We start from the raw sequence: 16,656 nt of genomic DNA, 5'->3' as shown, positions 1-16,656 counted from the left end.
TTTGAGTTTGTCTTTTTGTTCCTTTGACAGCTCTCTCTTATAAAGCAGTATTCTTCTCAATGCGAGGATGCTTTGGTCCCATTCTAAATGTGTATCTATTGTCTGTCTTTTGTTACAGTCTCCTCAGTCAGTAAATGTCCTATTGTTATATAGTGATCTAGGTCCCCAGATTCATAGAGTACATTTTGAGAAATTCAGAACAAAACTTGTGTTTTGTTCTAGTAGAAGAGCTGGTGTAATATGTTCAACATTTTATTTGTACTTTATTCTAAAATATATTTTGACCTCAGGTCTATGCAGGAAGGTGCCGAGGGCTTTATTCAAACAATATACCTCACTGTTCAAATCAGGTACTTAAATTGATTTTAAATCTCAAAGTTCAGAGTAAGAAAAAGTTGAAGGAAGAACTAAGAGCTAAAAAAAGATAATCTTACAAAGCTTTATAAATGAAATATATTTTCTCATTCTGATAAGCTTAAATTGCAATTGTTTTCTAAACAATAGTTTCATTAGCCTCTCAGAATCCCTTGAACGGGAGATTCTCCAGTGCATTGTAAACTTTTAGACAGAAGCATTTTATAATTTTTGCATTGTTTAAGGTATTGCACTTTTAAAGCACTACATACACTACTTTAGTAAACAGAATATACTGTTTACTGTTATCTTCCCCCACTTAACAACTTCACTGTCTGGTTTATGAAACTTGCTTAATCAGTTTGTTATATATAGTTAGATCAGAAATCTGGATATTTCTCCTTAGTTTCTTGTTTCTGAATGATATTGGCTCTGGTTGTTTTCCATTTACATAATTCTGATTTTGAATTTTGAAAATGTTTATAAATTTTCATTTTGACATTCCAATGAACATATTTAAGAAAGAACTGGTGCAGAATTTCATTTGTTTCTTAAAGCTATGAAATAAAAAAAACTTTTTACTTTTGAAGTTTTTCTGCAATTAGAAATCATGCAAATACTGCTATGGATAAACAAATTGAAGATATATTTTACAGTAAGCCTGAACAGAGTAGCAGCTGGAAAAGTCTGGGCAGGGGAGAAAGAAAGTTGTAAGGCCACAATTGAGAGCTGCTACATTAGGCAGCTTGTGCTAAGTTTGATAGTAGCTGAAGGTGTTTAACACAGCACATGGGTTAACTGCCTAAACTTTAGGCTTTGGTCTTGTTATTCACTTAAGTGTTTGACTCCCTTTAATTTTGACTTCAGGTGGGCCAGCCTACAAACATAAAGCTACCAGATACTTAAGTGCTTTATTCCACTGGGGCTTTCTGTCAGATAATTTTGTATTATAATAGAAGTTGAACTATTCAGATGGTAGAAGCTCTTATAACAACACTGGGCATAGTTCTACCTGCATGGGTCATTTACAACTCTACTTTTATTACCATGTTAGCCCAGAAGGTTGAATAAGTGTAGTTTGTGGATAAAACCCCAGTTAATTGAAGCTGAAGCAGAGCAAGATGGAGGTGATACTGGTGAACAGGAGATACTGAGAAGCTCTTGCCCATGATGCAGTCTTCTCTGAGTGAAAGATACACATTTATAACCTACCCTTTAATTCTGCAGTCGAGGACTTCTCTTGCACCCTTTGCTTATTCTAGATTTATTCCGTCTTGGTGGCCTGTGGTCTGAATGTTAGTCATGTCTGTAGGCATGTGATAAACCTAGACATCATTGCTTAGAAAAGTGGCACAGAGTCCTTTGGAGATCTCCTCAGCAGCATCATGTATTGTGAACATGCCAGTTTGCCTTCTGATGACTTCCCATAGAATTTTGAATCAGGTTATCTAAAAGACATTTCATGTCCTAGACTTAGACCATCTTAAATATAGATTAAAGCAATAACATCCTTCATCTGTAAAAAGGAACTCTCTAAAAAAAAGACTGGAATTGTGCTGTAAAAAATATTTTTTTACACTTATCTCAAATATGTGAATAGAACAGCTTCCACCTTTCTCTCTTTCCATCTTCTGAGGACAAGGTTTCAGTAGAAAAGGCACGGTTTTTCACAAGAAGAAAGCTTGCTTTCCAATACAGAATTTACTAACAATATGTAGTGTTGTATATAAAACAAGCCTGTTTTAAAACTTGCCATAAAGCAAGATCCTGCATCATGCATACTTCTGCTTTTGGCAAGAGGAGAACAACATGTGACACAGGAAAAACAAAGTACAACATGTGACACGGGAAAAACAAAGTATTCATTGCAATGCTGGGGAATGTACATACACTATCATGACAAGTTCAGTTTCATACCTTTGATATAATGGACAAATGTTCACATAACAATTACATTTTGAACTGAAGGAAATTTAAGGGATTTTGATCAATGTTGACTATCTTACTCAGACACATCAAATTCCAGTTTTTGTAATAACTGGGTTAAAACTTAATGTAAAGTTCTTGTCTGTGTAATTTTTTTGAACCTAAAATGACTGTTAGTGTTGCACTTCTGTAGAAATCCCAGAACATTAGATTTACTTTATTACATCATTCTCTTGACGAATGAGAAATGCAAAGTGTATTTCCAGCTTCACTTTTAGGTAGGCATAAGGTTTTGCTTGAAGTAAGTCTTACCTACTAACAGTTGAACTTTAGACAAGCCTAAATATATTTAGTTTAGGTTGTGACATTAAAATGCTGGCCTCCCTACCATGGCAACATTTAAAGAAATAAGACTGTGACAATTTCATAACAAGGGAGGGTGCCCACTAAGCCAGATGGCTTACCCATGGTCAGATAAATCAGTCATCAGTTTTTTTCAAAGCAGCATGACACATAACATCTTAGGTGATGCCTAGTCTTTGCTTTCCAATTAGTCTTTCCAAAACTAACAGAACCAGGGTATGAATGTTCATTAGATTTATTCTGTGAACTTCCCAGGCATCAGATTTTAAATGCTGGGACTGCAGTTATTTCATTGAGAAATGAGAATCAAATTGTTGTGAGGGTTGCTTGCACACTGTTTAATAATGGCATCAAAATAACAACAAGGATAGGGGAAAAATAATTAACTAATTTATTCAGATTCAGACACAGCTTTTGTGGTTAATGGTTTCCTGCTGTTCTCAAACTCAGCTTTGTGGTCCTTAATTTCCAACAGCTGTTATACAAACTCATATCTCATGACAAAGCCTATCCTTGTCTTTCTTTTGTAGGGTTAAAGACTGTGAGTGAGAGTAGGGTGATAATTTCATGTGCTAAAACCCCCAGGCAATAAAACTCAAAACAAATGCTGCTGCCATTTGTACATTAGTTTATTTGCAGCATGATTATGGGTTACAAAGAATTTTAGAAAAGTTTATTTGGACTTCTGGAAAAGGGCTAGTCGTTAAACAAGTTTCTTTTATATGCCAACATCTGTGTTAAAAATTTTTGCATTCTAATCCTCTGTCCAGTGTTAGCCTATGGAAGGATGCTATTGATAGGTAACTCCAGTGGCAACGGAGAGGAAGAACCTCTTCTCCTCCCATTCCTAAGGCAACTCTCACTGTTTCTGTGGTCCTGACACCTTGACCCTCATCTGATACATTTGCACCAGAAAAGGACACATGAAAATGTGATTCCACTTCTAGACTGTTACCTGGATGCGGATGAACAAGCGAATGCCTTAAAGCAGAGCTCTCTGCTGTGCTGGTGTGATTACTTCATTTTCTTTTTTCCCCTCCCAGGTACTTTTTGCAATAAAATTGTACCAGTTGGCTTGCTAAGAATTTTTATTTTCTGTAGCCTAAGGGGGTGAAAATCCTGGCAACAAAGTTTACTCTGCTGTAGTAGATATTTTGTATGTGAAATATATATTTCCAGATCTAAAGGTAGAAGGAAAAAAGTAAAAGTAAAAAAAAAATCTCAGTACAAAAAAGACATGGACATCCTGGAGTGAGTCCAGCAAGGGGTCACTAAGATGATTAAAGGATTGGAACATCTGACATGCAAAGAGAGGCTGAGAGAACTGAGGTTGCTTAGCCTTGAGAAGAGAAAAGTCAGGGGGATGCTGTCAGTACATATAAATAGCCACTGGGAGGGTGGTGAAGAAGACAGAGCCAGACTCTTCTCAGTGATATCTAGTGGAACAAGAGGCGATGGCCACTAATTGAAATACAGGAAATGACACTGGAACATAAGAAAAAACTTTTTTACTGTGAGGGTGGTGAAACACTGACACAGGTTGCTCAGAGAATGTGATGTCCCATCCTTGGAAATATTCAAAATCCATCTGGACATGGTTCCAGGCAGTCTGCTCTGGATGACCCTGCTCTGAGGAGTGAGTTGGACTAGGTGATCTCCAGAGGCACTTTCCAACATGAGTTGCTCTGTGATGCCAAGCCAAACCCCTTACAAACTGTGCCTTAACAGACCACTTAAAATGATCTGGAGGGACAGTAATAGCTGCTTGTTCATGTGTCTCAAGAGGCACTTGTAACAAATAAATTAATGTTTAATGGACAGACAATTTAGTCTGGATATTAAAGAACTAACTGATACTTGCTTTCTTTATCGCAAAAGAGGACGATATTCTTTGTTCCATAAGTATAATTCACTTCATTTGACTATGTTCTCTAACATAATCTTTCATCTATGTTGGAGTAATGAAAGAATATAACTGCTGTTAAAATGCAAGAATTTGTGCAGCATTCATCATAGTTGAGAAAGGGGTCTGCACTGGGACGTTGGCTGCTAGGGAACTGGAATATTTCCAGAAACTTGTGGGATCTGTGTTTGTGCTATGATGTTCACATGTAGAATCATAAATATATTTGCAGCTTTACAATATGAGTTTCTAAAGTTGTCATCTAAAGTTTAGCTATCGACTTAATCTGAACACATGCAAAAAGTGTATTTTTCTTCCTTTTATGCCTGTCTCAAAACCCACTATTCTCATTCATGTGAAATAAGTAAATAGTTTCTTACATTTATATGAAGTTAAAGAATAATGCTACCAATCATTTCTGAAAATTGAGCTGCAGTCCTAGGTTTGTATCACACAAGTATTAATTCTCTTGAAGCTAATGTTCTTTTACAGATTGAGTCAGAGTGAAAACCATATGAAAAATGTTGAAGTCTGCAAGTGAATACACTGGGAAGTGATTTATCTCAGCAGGGAGGAAGCTAATATTTTTCCAGTTTTTGTCCAGAAATTGATGGGTTTGTTTCATAGATAAGGCTGTGGCACCAAAAGCAAATTGAAATGAGGCACTGCAAAAGTCTTATGGGTGGGGACAATATTAGTCAGTACTAACACAGGAGAAAATTTTGTCATCAGTTATAAATATCTTACTTGATGAAGTTAAGTGATATGAATAATTTTAAATGACATTTCAAAAGTAACTCTTTACAGCTGTTCTGTCAGTCTGATATTAAAAATATGAGCAAATATAGAATTGCAAATGACTATGAAATTAGACTTATCAGATTTATGTGTTTTAAGGTATGTCTTTTCCAGAAGTGGGGGCTGAGATAGAAAATATATCTGAGCTCACACAACTTAGAATGTTTTGCAATATAATGTATCCCAGCAATATTTCAAACTTTATGCTTTAACAAGTCAGCCTCCTTCTTAGATGTTAACAGAGAGCTCTTAGAAGCACTAGACCAAATTCACCATTGGTATAATTTAGTTTACTCAAATCTCTCCTTTTTATAAAGAAACAGCAGAAGATTGGAGGAGAAATCAAAAGAGCTTATTTTCCTTATACAGACTTTATATCAGCATTTCTTTTTGCTGAAATTAATTCACTTCAGTTTTGCCTCCATAGAGTGAAGAGGGTTGCTCACTCATGTCTCAGATCTCTTAGGTATCTTTTCTGTCTCCATGAGGCAGCTTGTTTTGATATAACTCTTTCTTTTGTGAATAATTAGTTACATTACAGGAGTTTCTACTTTAGGATACTAATATTGAGACAAAAGCCCAGGAAATACAATGTTACTACTTCATCATAAACTTTGGTACAAAGACTTTTTTCTCTGTATTTGTCCATTCACCTCACACTAGGTTCTGATCTGAGTAGAATTTATTGTTCTTATTGCACATGTTTTCAAACCAAATGTAGTGGCTAAATTTGATACTTAGATGGATACATATTTATTATGCATTGACTTCATGTGAACTTAAACTCAATTTTCTTTAAATAGAAAAAGTTGCCTTTTTTAATTGAAATGTATTTGATAACTACTGACATTGTTGTGAAGAGGAAAAGATTGAAGCAGTGATTTGACATGTAGTTTGTGCACATAAAAGAGACATTATTGTTTTCCAGCATAAAAATATTAATCTGTCTTTCAGCAATGTTTGGTAAGCATTTTGTAAAAGTATGTTTAATATTGAGTAATGTTTGTTGGCTTTCTTTTGAACATCTCTGCTACTATAAATATACACTTTAAAAATCATGTTTTAGTTTTTCATACATTAATAATATCGAATTGCTTGTGGACATTAATTGAATGGCATGGTCATAATATAGATCCACTTGATCTTCTACTGGTGCAATTTGCTACAAGTGCCTGGGCACTAGGATAGTAACACCAACCTATGTTGACTGGCATGTGACAGTCTCCCAGTTACTCAATTTTTATATTCTAGTCTTAGATGTTATGAAAACCAGCATTTACTTTTTAAGATGTGTTCGTAATGTTGATTGTCCTGTTAAACTCTAAACACAGCCTTTCCACACTGTCCTGGTTTGGGCTGAAATAGAGTTAATATTCCTTTTCAGGGACTAGAAGAGTGCTGTGTTTTGGATTTAGCTTTGGGTTTAGTATGAGAAGAATGCTGATAGCACACTGATGTTTTCAGCTGCTACTGAGACTTCAAGGAGTCTCCGACTCCCCATGTCCTGCCCGTGTGCAAGGGCACAGGGAGCAGGGAGGGAGCACGGCCAGAGCACCTGACCCTAACTGGCCAGTGAAATATTCCATATCATGGAACGTCATGCTCACTATATAAAGGAGGGGTGGTTGGGATGGGGGGCTCTCTCTCGCTTCCGGGACTGCGATTGTGGATCTTGGTATCTTGGGGTTGCTGGCCAGGAACGGGCTGGGGATTGGTTAGCCGGTGGTGAGCAATTACGTTGTGCATTGCCTGTTTATATATATATATATATATTTTTTTTTTTCTATCATCATCATTGTTCTCATTTTATTACCATTATTAAACTGTTCCTATCTCAGCCTGCGAGTCTCCCTTCACCTCTCTAATTCCCTCCCCCATTCCCAGCTGGGGAGGGGGAAGGGAGAGTGACTAACTGCAGTGGTTGGTTGCCGACCAGGCTCAAGCCATGACACACATCATGCAAGCATTTTTGAGATTTCAGGGGTTTTTTCTCATTTCAGTGAAGCCAGAGTTAAAATCTCAAAAGAGGGAGAAAAGGAAATTTTGAACCAACCAAGAAGAAAAAGCTCTGATCGGTTTGAAATATTTCATTTAAATGATTTGATATGTTATTTTGATTGTGTTCTTTTCTTATCATTTCAAACATATGGTAAGTTTCTAAAAGAAAAATGTCTTCAAAGAACAGAAATTTCATTTGGAAAACAGTAGAATAAGATATTTGACAACTTTTTTTTTTTTTTTTTTTTTTTTTTTTTTTTAACATTTTGGGTCCTGAAATGCACTGAACAGTGGCTTTCCTCTGAACAGTTTCACTTTAGACAACTTTGAGCTCCAATTATGTGGCCTAAGGTTATAAACCCTTAGTCACTGTTGTGTTTTGGGCCTGGTTGGCAGCCAACCACAGTGGAGCAGCTCTCTCTCCCATCCCCTCCGGCAATGAGAAGGGACAGAGAGCCAGGATTGGGGTCCGAGATAGGACTGGGATGGGGAGAAAATCCCCCTTTATGATCACAAGCAAAAGGCAGACTCGTTAGGGGAACTAAAAAAAGAACATACATTTATTACAGACACTAACAACACATAACAGAGTAGGACAGTGAGAAGCATTGCCACACCTTGAGAACACCTTCCCCCCACCCCTCCCTTCTTCCCAGGCTCAGCTCTGCTCCCAATATCTCTACCTCCTCCCCCAGTGGCGCAGGGGCAGGGAATGGGGGGTGCAGTCAGTGTTGCCACTTCTCTTATCTTCGGTGAGGGGAGTGTCCGGAACTTGTTCCCCCTGCTCCATCGTGGTCCCCCTCTCACAGAAGACAGTCCTCCACAAACATTCTCCAACATGAATTCCTCCCATGGGCTGCAGCGTTCCCCACACTGCTCCATCATGGGTCACTAACTTCCTCCGACTGGATTCCCTCCCACGGCTGCAGCCCTTCCTGAGCTGCTCCGGCGTGGGACACCCCTGCATGCTTCAATCCTCCCAGCGCTGAATTACAGCAGCGGGGCTACCTTTTCCCCTGAGACCCTGGACTTCTTCAGGCACAGAACCTTGATTAACTAGGCAGGAGCCACAGGCCATAAATCAATGTCTGCTCCACCGTATATCTTCATGGGTGGCGGGGTGGGGCCGCCCTGCCGTCTCCCCACAGGATACAGGGGGGTCTCTGCTCCGGCACACCTCCCCCCTCCTTTCTTCCTCCGTTCCTCCACTGACCTTGGTGTTCACGCAGCTGCAGCAACTCCTCCTCACCAGTGCCACTGCCCATCACCACGTCCCTTCTTAAATACGCTATCACAGAGGCACAGCTGATTGGCTCAATTTTCCAAACAGAAGTGGAGCTTACGTGGAGCTGGGGGAGCTTTGAGAAGCTTCTCACAGGGGGCCACCCCTATATCCCCCTCCCCTGCCACCAAAAAAAACCACCATTCACTCAACCAGGACTGTCACACTACTAGCTCTGTTTACTTGAATGGCATTACTCAGCCAACTGACACAGTTTGTGTCAGTTCGTGGACTGGTTGTCTGAAATCCACCAGTATCAAGGGAAATATTGCTTTGACTAAAAGTTTACTAATATAAGAGGATTTTAGCTCTGAATCTTTTCAAGATAACTAAGGCAAAAAAGTATATTCAGCCTCATTTGTCTCTTATCTACATCTGCTGCTAGCAGGCATTGTGTTTAAAAAAGGAATATTTATGAGGCAGTAATTCTCATGAAACACCTTGATTTTCAGCTAGATGAATTGTACAGGTGAGGAGCTGCAGTTTCTGAATTCAGGGATCTGTGTTTCTCCTGGGGAGCTGCAGTGGATTAGTCTCTGCTAAAGTCCAAATGCCCACCCAGATTCTCACCCACTCCCCTCCTCCGGGGGCAGGGGCAGAAAATAGGATGAGAAAGCTTGTGAGTTGAGATAAAGTCAGAGAAACTGCATACCAGTTACTGTTGTGGGTAAAACTGTCCTGACTTAGGGAAAATTAATGTAATTTATTGCCAGTGAATGTAGATTCAGGTAGCGAGAAACAAAGACAAACAGTAAAACAACAATTTTCCTTTTCCTCTTCCAGGCTCAACTTCACTCCTTCAGACTCCTCCAGCTGCCCCCGGCGCAGTGCAGTGAGGGATGGGGGGGGCTGGGGTACAGTCTGTCCATAACACATCTTCTCAGCCTCTCCTTCCATCTGATACTTTTTCTCTGCTCCAGTGTGAGTCCTTCTATGAGCTGCAGTCCTACAGGAAAAAAACCTGCTCCAGCATGAGGTCTCCCCAGGCCATATTTCAGATCTTTGCTCCAGTGTGGGCTCTTCCATGGGCTGCTGGGCAATCTCTACTTCAGCACTTGGAGCACTTCTTCCTCCCCTCCTCCTCCTCTCACCTTGCCACTCACACTGCTGTTCCTCACTCTTTTTTTTTTTTTTTCCTTTCTGGCCTGTCCAGCATCTTTGCCCTTTCTTAAATATGTTATCACAGATGTGCCACATGTGGCTGATGGTCTCAGCTGTGTCCTGTGGTGGGTCTGTTGGAGCTGGCTGGAATCAGCTGTGTCCCGCATGGGACAACCTCAGCCTCCTCCCACTCCTCCCTGTATCCCCCCTGCTACCAAAACCTTGGCAGCGACACCCAGTGCATGAGCTTGTCTGTCTGCCATCCTGACAATAGGGCTTTTAGAAATAAGTCAGGGAATATACCTTTGCTATAATGCCATACAAGATAGTGTCGTCTAAGACTGTTGTGGAATTAACAAATCTTTGAATTTGACAGCATATAAAAGCCCTTCCATTATATACTAACATTTATTTATTTATCTATCTATCTATCTATCTATCTATCTATCTATCTATCTATCTATCTATCTATCTATCTATCTATCTATCTATCTATCTATCTATCTATCTATCTATCTATCTATCTATCTATCTATCTATTTATTATGAGTGTAGATATATATGTATAAACAATATCGTCCCTTTAAAATAATAGCTTTTATTATTAACTATTAAACATGCTTTTTGAGAGCAGAAGATCAGTTATGACTCGTCATTATCCCTTCCGTGATCCCATTCTCCAACTTTGAGATTTAGACTTCTTTTCTCACTTAAAGTGATCACAAACATTTATACCATGGTATGTCTTACATATTTGCATAGTCTGTGTAACATGATTGGGAGCACGTGCAATACAGAATGAAACTGAGTTACTGAAGATAGATAAAAGATGATGAATCAGCTCAACAAATCTCTTATGTATTTAAAATTAAGAAAAAGCACAACTGTACTAAGAAAGGGTAAATAGTGGTAAAATTTCAAGCAGAATGATATGACTTAAGGGCCAGAGGGCACTGTTAGAAGACTAAGAAAGTTCTAAAATTAAACTGTGACTCTATTTGAAAAATGGGGGGAAAAAAAATCTCCCATTTTTCATCCAATGAGATAGCCAAAATTTCTCACTTGATCTTCAATGTTTATAAATATTGATCCAAAAATAGGCTGACCTTGCAGACCCTCTATTTTCAGAAAGCATATGCTAAGTGAGAGGAATAAACCTTGGGATCTGGCTAGCATATTAATATACTATTGCTACAGGTATCTCTGACTACTGCATGTAGCATGCAGATTTGTATTTGTACAGACATTTCTGCTATATGTAATTGTACTTCTGAATAAGGAAGGACTATACACATGTATTTAACTCATTTGCTAAATTTATAGTATACTTAATGGCATCTTCATTTCCTTAATGTAAGTTCTGTGGTGTTGCAATAGAATCTTAATTCAGTAATTGCTAGGACATTCAGCACAAATGAATATACACATATCTCTCAGTGAATATACTTTCCTCTTTCAATGGTTACACTCCTTTCTCTCTCCTTCAGTACATATATGTATACATTTAGTAAAAAAATTTCAAATATATAAAGTAAAATAAACTTAAATGGTTTATGATACAGCAAATAGTGAGAATGCAGGAGAATTACTGTGAGTTATTTTAAAACCAGTATACAAGTAATGTTTGGAAAGACAATGAAGAGAAACTTCAGATGACTGTGAGAAGGACTTGGTCGCTGAGCTGCTTTCACAAGAGCTTGGCCTCCCAGAGAGCAAGGAGTCCATCACAAGGTTCACTTGAAAACAGTCTAAACAAAATTACCTGGAATCTGCTGTAAGAAATAATCATGATGTGTCTAAAAGTTGCATCAGTCTCAGGAATAATGCTTTTCACTTCTAACTTGCAGGAATATACCTCCCATTGTACTTTTTATGCCTCTGTGTGTGTGTGTGTGTGTACATGCATGTATGGAGGGGACTTGGGTATGGTTCTTGTTTAACACATTAGTTTGACAAGCTGGTAGAAATGGTTCTCACAAATGAAAACCAGCCTATTTCGAATCAGCTTCTTTTGTAGAGTACAAACATGTTGCTATTAATTAGTATTCCTCTGTCTTATCTTCTTGTCTCTGCAGCTATTTTAAGTTACATCTTGATAGGGAGCTTTTATTTCAGTTGCAAAGAAGTTTGATGTTAGTTATTGATACATTAGAAATTATCTCTCAATTTAAATTTTTATTTTGAGAAAAGCCTCTGAAAACTTGTAATTTAAGAAATATCAATAAAAAGAAAGAAATATCTAAACGAAAATTTGCTTTTTAGCCTTTAAATGGGGCCACACAAATTACTTTTCACCAGTATCCTCTACAGTGTTTCTGACGGGAGATAAAAGTTAAGGATTAGTATCCAGAAAATGTTCTGAACAAAGCCTATTACATTTTCTTTTCCTCTGTAGTTCAAAAAGGCAAAAGACTGACTCAGTTCAGTTTGAGGTTATATAGCTTACAAAAATGGTGGCATGACTACAATATCCTTTGGTATCATCATAAGCGGATGTATGATGTGGCATAACACATACTATGTTTTTCAAGGAGCAAGTCTAATTCTCAAAAGCAAAAATAAACCTAAAATAACATTAAACCAATAAGACAGTCTAATTGCTTAGAGACAGTTTGCGTGACTAGATTATAGTATGTCACTTCTTTTTAGATCAGTTGCTTCTAAGTAAACAGACATCCTTCAGCATCTGAGTATTTCCCTGTGGTGGTCTGCTAAGAAAAGCATGAGAGGAGATCTATCCGACATCCCTCTTCTGCTAGCTGTTCCCTGTGATTGATTTGAAGTCCCAAGGATTGCTTATCTGCTGAGATAGAGCAGCAGAGCCCATGTACCTGCCCACTGCTCTGTGCGGTGGGTCTATTGTTCTGTCACAGCTCCTGAGAGATTGCTGTGGATTCACCTTGGCTGGTGACCTTATCGGAGGTGATTTTACAAATGCAGGTTTATTTTAGTAGGATTCAAATAACTGTTTGCAAGTTGACTTTTTTCTTAACATGTTCACAGTGAAAGCCAGAGGATTATGTTTCCAAGTAGAGGTTGCTCTGGATGGGTTTTGTATTTCTGAGTTATTTCTTAATTCTCTAAGGCCTTGTGCTGTCTTCTGTGTCTCTGAAGACAGAGATTGCTGTGCCTGCAAAAAGAGGGAGTCAGTGGCTGCTCTTCAGAAGAAAAGAGTAACTACATAAATGTGCCTTTACAGTCTCGTGGACACATGGCCAAGATTGGTTATAAAGCATATCTTCTTTATCAGTATAATACAAACCTGTATGTCATCGCTGTCACAAGGTTCCAAGGTGTTCATCTGAATATATGTCTCCAATTTAACATCCCTTTAGACAATGTCATATCTATATAAGAATACTACTTTCCTTCATTATGGTCTGAAAACCTGAGCATTTTTTTCTTAATTAGTGTTTGAAATTGTCAAGAAGAAGTTCAGGGACGATAACATCAAAAATTAATTAAAAATTGTAATTTTTCAATTAGAAAATCAATTGAAAATAGATATTTTTCAATATTTAATATAGTGATGATAAGAGCATGAATGCATTTCACAGAATAGCACAGTATAAAACAGCTTTATCCTGAAGGGGAGTGGAGCACCTGGGCATACCTCCTTTCCAGATGCAGTCACATTCCCCAGGCACTTTACAGCAAGTATGAGTTAGAAGCTTGGTACAGGCGTTGCTGATGCAGTGTGGCAGTCCTCCTCATCCAGGAAGTAAAACAGAAAGAGTAGAAATACATTCCTGGGTCTGTTCATGTTGTATTAGGCAAGAGGAAAGAGGAACATGGGTGGTTGACTGCAGAGCTGAAGTGAGATGGATAGAATATGCAAAAGCAGAAAGAGAGTATATATTTTCAAAATCTAAAATAAGTAAAAGTACAAATTTAAGCACTTCAATATTATGAAACCCAGTAACTGTTCAGTTAGTTCAGAGTTAATTGTAGATATTTTTAGTTTATGAATTTTCAGTTTATGAATTTTCTGAGTTTTCAGTTTATGAATTTGCTGATATTTTGACTCCCTGACAAAATTTATAAAGGGAAAATGTCAAAAACTATCAGTTGATGGGATAGAAAAGGAGTTTTTTGTTTGTCTCAAGTAAAGGATAATAGTAGTAAGAGGGAGAAAGCTTGAAAATGCATCAACTTTCTGCTGTAATGGAGCAGCAAAAGCAGATACATTATAAAACTGTATTGACAGCCAGACCTTTCCATCACTGACCTCCTTAGTTTTTTAATGGTAGGTGGTATGTTGTGTTCTAAGTTAACTCCTCTGGTCTTTCTAGGATTTGTGATGGTATTTCACTGTAGAATGACCACAGGGATCACCCTGATCCCCACTGATCAAGAGAGGAAATTAACAGCTCCTTTCCATTACAAATTATGTGTACTGTATTGTATCTGTGTCAAGCACAAAGTAAATGATTTGACTAAAGTGACTTAAGAGAGAGAAAAAAATATTAGTGGGTCACTTATTCTATAGCTTTGCCAATGTATGCTTTCCTTTTTTTAAAAAAATAAAATTTTATTACTTTAGTCTAATTTCAGTACCTCACATAATAAAACTTTAAAGTACTGTTCTTATATTTTTATTGGTAGAACTAATAACAATTAGACAACAGCAATTCTTTTTACCATTCTGTCTGTGGTATGTATTTAACTCATGGACCTCCTACTTACAAATATTTGTATTGCTTTTGGTAATTTAATTACAACTTCATTGAAAAAGAATAATATAAATACCAAAATATTTTTATTAAATAAAAATTAATACACCATCTTACTATTGAAAGTTTAATTAAAATGAAGTAGTACAGTTTTGTTTATACATCATTTTTATCAACATTGCTGTGTGTAGAAAAATACATGTTGACAACATTGAGGCTTCATTTAGATAGAGGAAAAAACTGATAGATGGAAATTTGGTGATGATAACACCCAATACAGTTTGGTTATTTTTGAAGGACTTGGACATTGCCTTTCTATATTTTTATTGAGCATATATCCAAAAAACCTTTATCCATCTAATGTCACTTTTTAGTACTATTTGATATTAGAAACTGGCACCATGCCAAAAATGCAATGCAGAAATACAGGCTGTATGTCTTCACAGAAAAAAAAAAATGTATCTAATTGGCTCAAAATTCAAGATATATATAAAGTCAAACCTTTGTTAAAATACTGGTTCTACATGTGAGGGACTTTAGAGAAATGTACTTCCAAATCAAAATAAAATGAAAGGGAAACAACAGGTCTGGGAATACACAATCAAGACACTGATGAATGACAATTTAATCCAAAGCATATAAAAGTAACTGAAGCTATCTGAGTAGAGTTTGTGTATGTGTCTATGTATATCTTTATATACTTAGATATACACATTTATATGCAGAAATATCTACTTATAACGTTTGTATATGAGGGAGAACAAATGCAGAAGGGGGAAAACCAAGTAAACTGAAGGGATACAATAATAGAAGTGGTGACCGTCTTCAGGTTTAAAACTGCAGGTACCCTGGGTTGATTTCAGGAACATGCATTCAGCTACATTTTTTACATCTAGTACTGCAAATATGACAGTCAAATATAATTCAGTAGTACCTGTATTTTCTCAGATCTTCTTGCTTTCACCTACAGTTAACACAGCCGAGTAAGCTGGACTCGTGCTGGGGATTCAGGCACAATGATACAGCACTGGAGGTGGTTGGCTCGTTTCCTCTGGCCATCACCCAGTTCGAGGTAGGTATCTTGGCGCCTGAATCCTGGGCAGATGCAGGGCCTTTAGATCACGGTCCGTATTTGATACTATTTCCATGTCTGTCAAAGAAATGGATATCTAAACCCAGGCTTGAAATGGGTATCTAAACCCAGGCTTAAAGTTAGGTGTGTCTCGCCACAGGGCATTTGTAGCTCTGAAGTCTGTTGTGGAATTAGATGTATGCAGATCATCCTTTCCTTACACAAAACCTAGACAGGAGGAGGAGCGTCGAGCTAGTTCACTGTATTGAAATCCAAGATATATGGTCTTAAATCCTTGCTCTCAATCAGGCAGTGAACTGGACCTCTGCGGGGCTGGGGGTGGGTGGGTAAGAGAGCTCTCTAACTACTAGCCAGAGGAATGGAGGACAGCGACAGCTTGCTGGCTGGGCTGTAAGAGGGGACAGTCAGGTTTCTTCAGGCAAGATGGGCAAAGCAGTCACAAGCTGTGCACTGCACCAAAGCTAAGACATTAAGCAGCTTAATGTCGTCAGAGCTGGAATGGTTGTACACGTGCCTGGCAGCAAAGCTGTACTGTTAGCAATTTAGGAGCCTCAGGAGCCTGGGCACCTACAGCAACAGGCAGCAGATCAGAGCAAGTGTTTGAAGATGTACATTTTCATCAAAGACTTTAAAGTGTTCATAGGAGGCAAAGATGTATAATATGTCTAAGCCTTGTCTTTTTCCCTTATTGTCCTCTATTTATGAACTCTCTCTAAAAACATTCTTTGAACTCCATCAAGGAAATAACACCAGGCCTTAGCAAAGGATTTCCTGGTGTCCTCCAGGAGGAACCAAAAGATCTGTCCCTCACAGCCACTTGTGCTGCTGGAATTTCATGAAGTTTCTTTAGGTTATGCTTCACAATGTGTCTATGAAATAGGGATGTTGGCAAGGTCATTGCACAGAATTTCATATAGACAAACTGAGGCACATGGGGTTAAATGTCAAGGTAAACTGATAACAGCTTGGCCCCAGAACTCATGTTCTGCTTGCTTAATCCTTTTCTTTGACCATGCTCTCTGGGAGATGCAAAGAATTATAGTTACCAATTAACAGATTGGTAAGAAGTACAAGGAAGTTAAAAGAGTATAAAAAAAGAATGTGTGACAACCTTACCTGTCTTAATGAGTGAAATTTTCAGTAAAACTTTAAGGTTCACATAGGA

At 38.0% G+C, this 16,656-nt stretch overlaps 1 long non-coding RNA gene across 1 annotated transcript; it reads right to left on the bottom strand.

The window, feature by feature from the left end:
- Window positions 1-11,989: 11,989 nt before the first annotated feature.
- On the bottom strand, window positions 11,990-15,838 carry LOC116961943. The gene is made up of 3 exons (XR_004407260.1): window positions 15,333-15,838; window positions 13,339-13,536; window positions 11,990-12,855 (listed from the first exon to the last, which is right to left on the bottom strand). It is a non-coding gene; the product is annotated as an uncharacterized LOC116961943 (long non-coding RNA).
- Between the last annotated feature and the right edge of the window lie 818 nt (window positions 15,839-16,656).

This window comes from Tyto alba, unplaced genomic scaffold, assembly GCF_018691265.1.
Source record: "Tyto alba isolate M040663 unplaced genomic scaffold, T.alba_DEE_v4.0 Super-Scaffold_9, whole genome shotgun sequence".
NCBI classification, from domain to species: Eukaryota; Metazoa; Chordata; class Aves; order Strigiformes; family Tytonidae; genus Tyto; species Tyto alba.
Note: the sequence above shows the minus strand (reverse complement) of the source record. Positions and strands in the feature narration are given on the sequence as shown.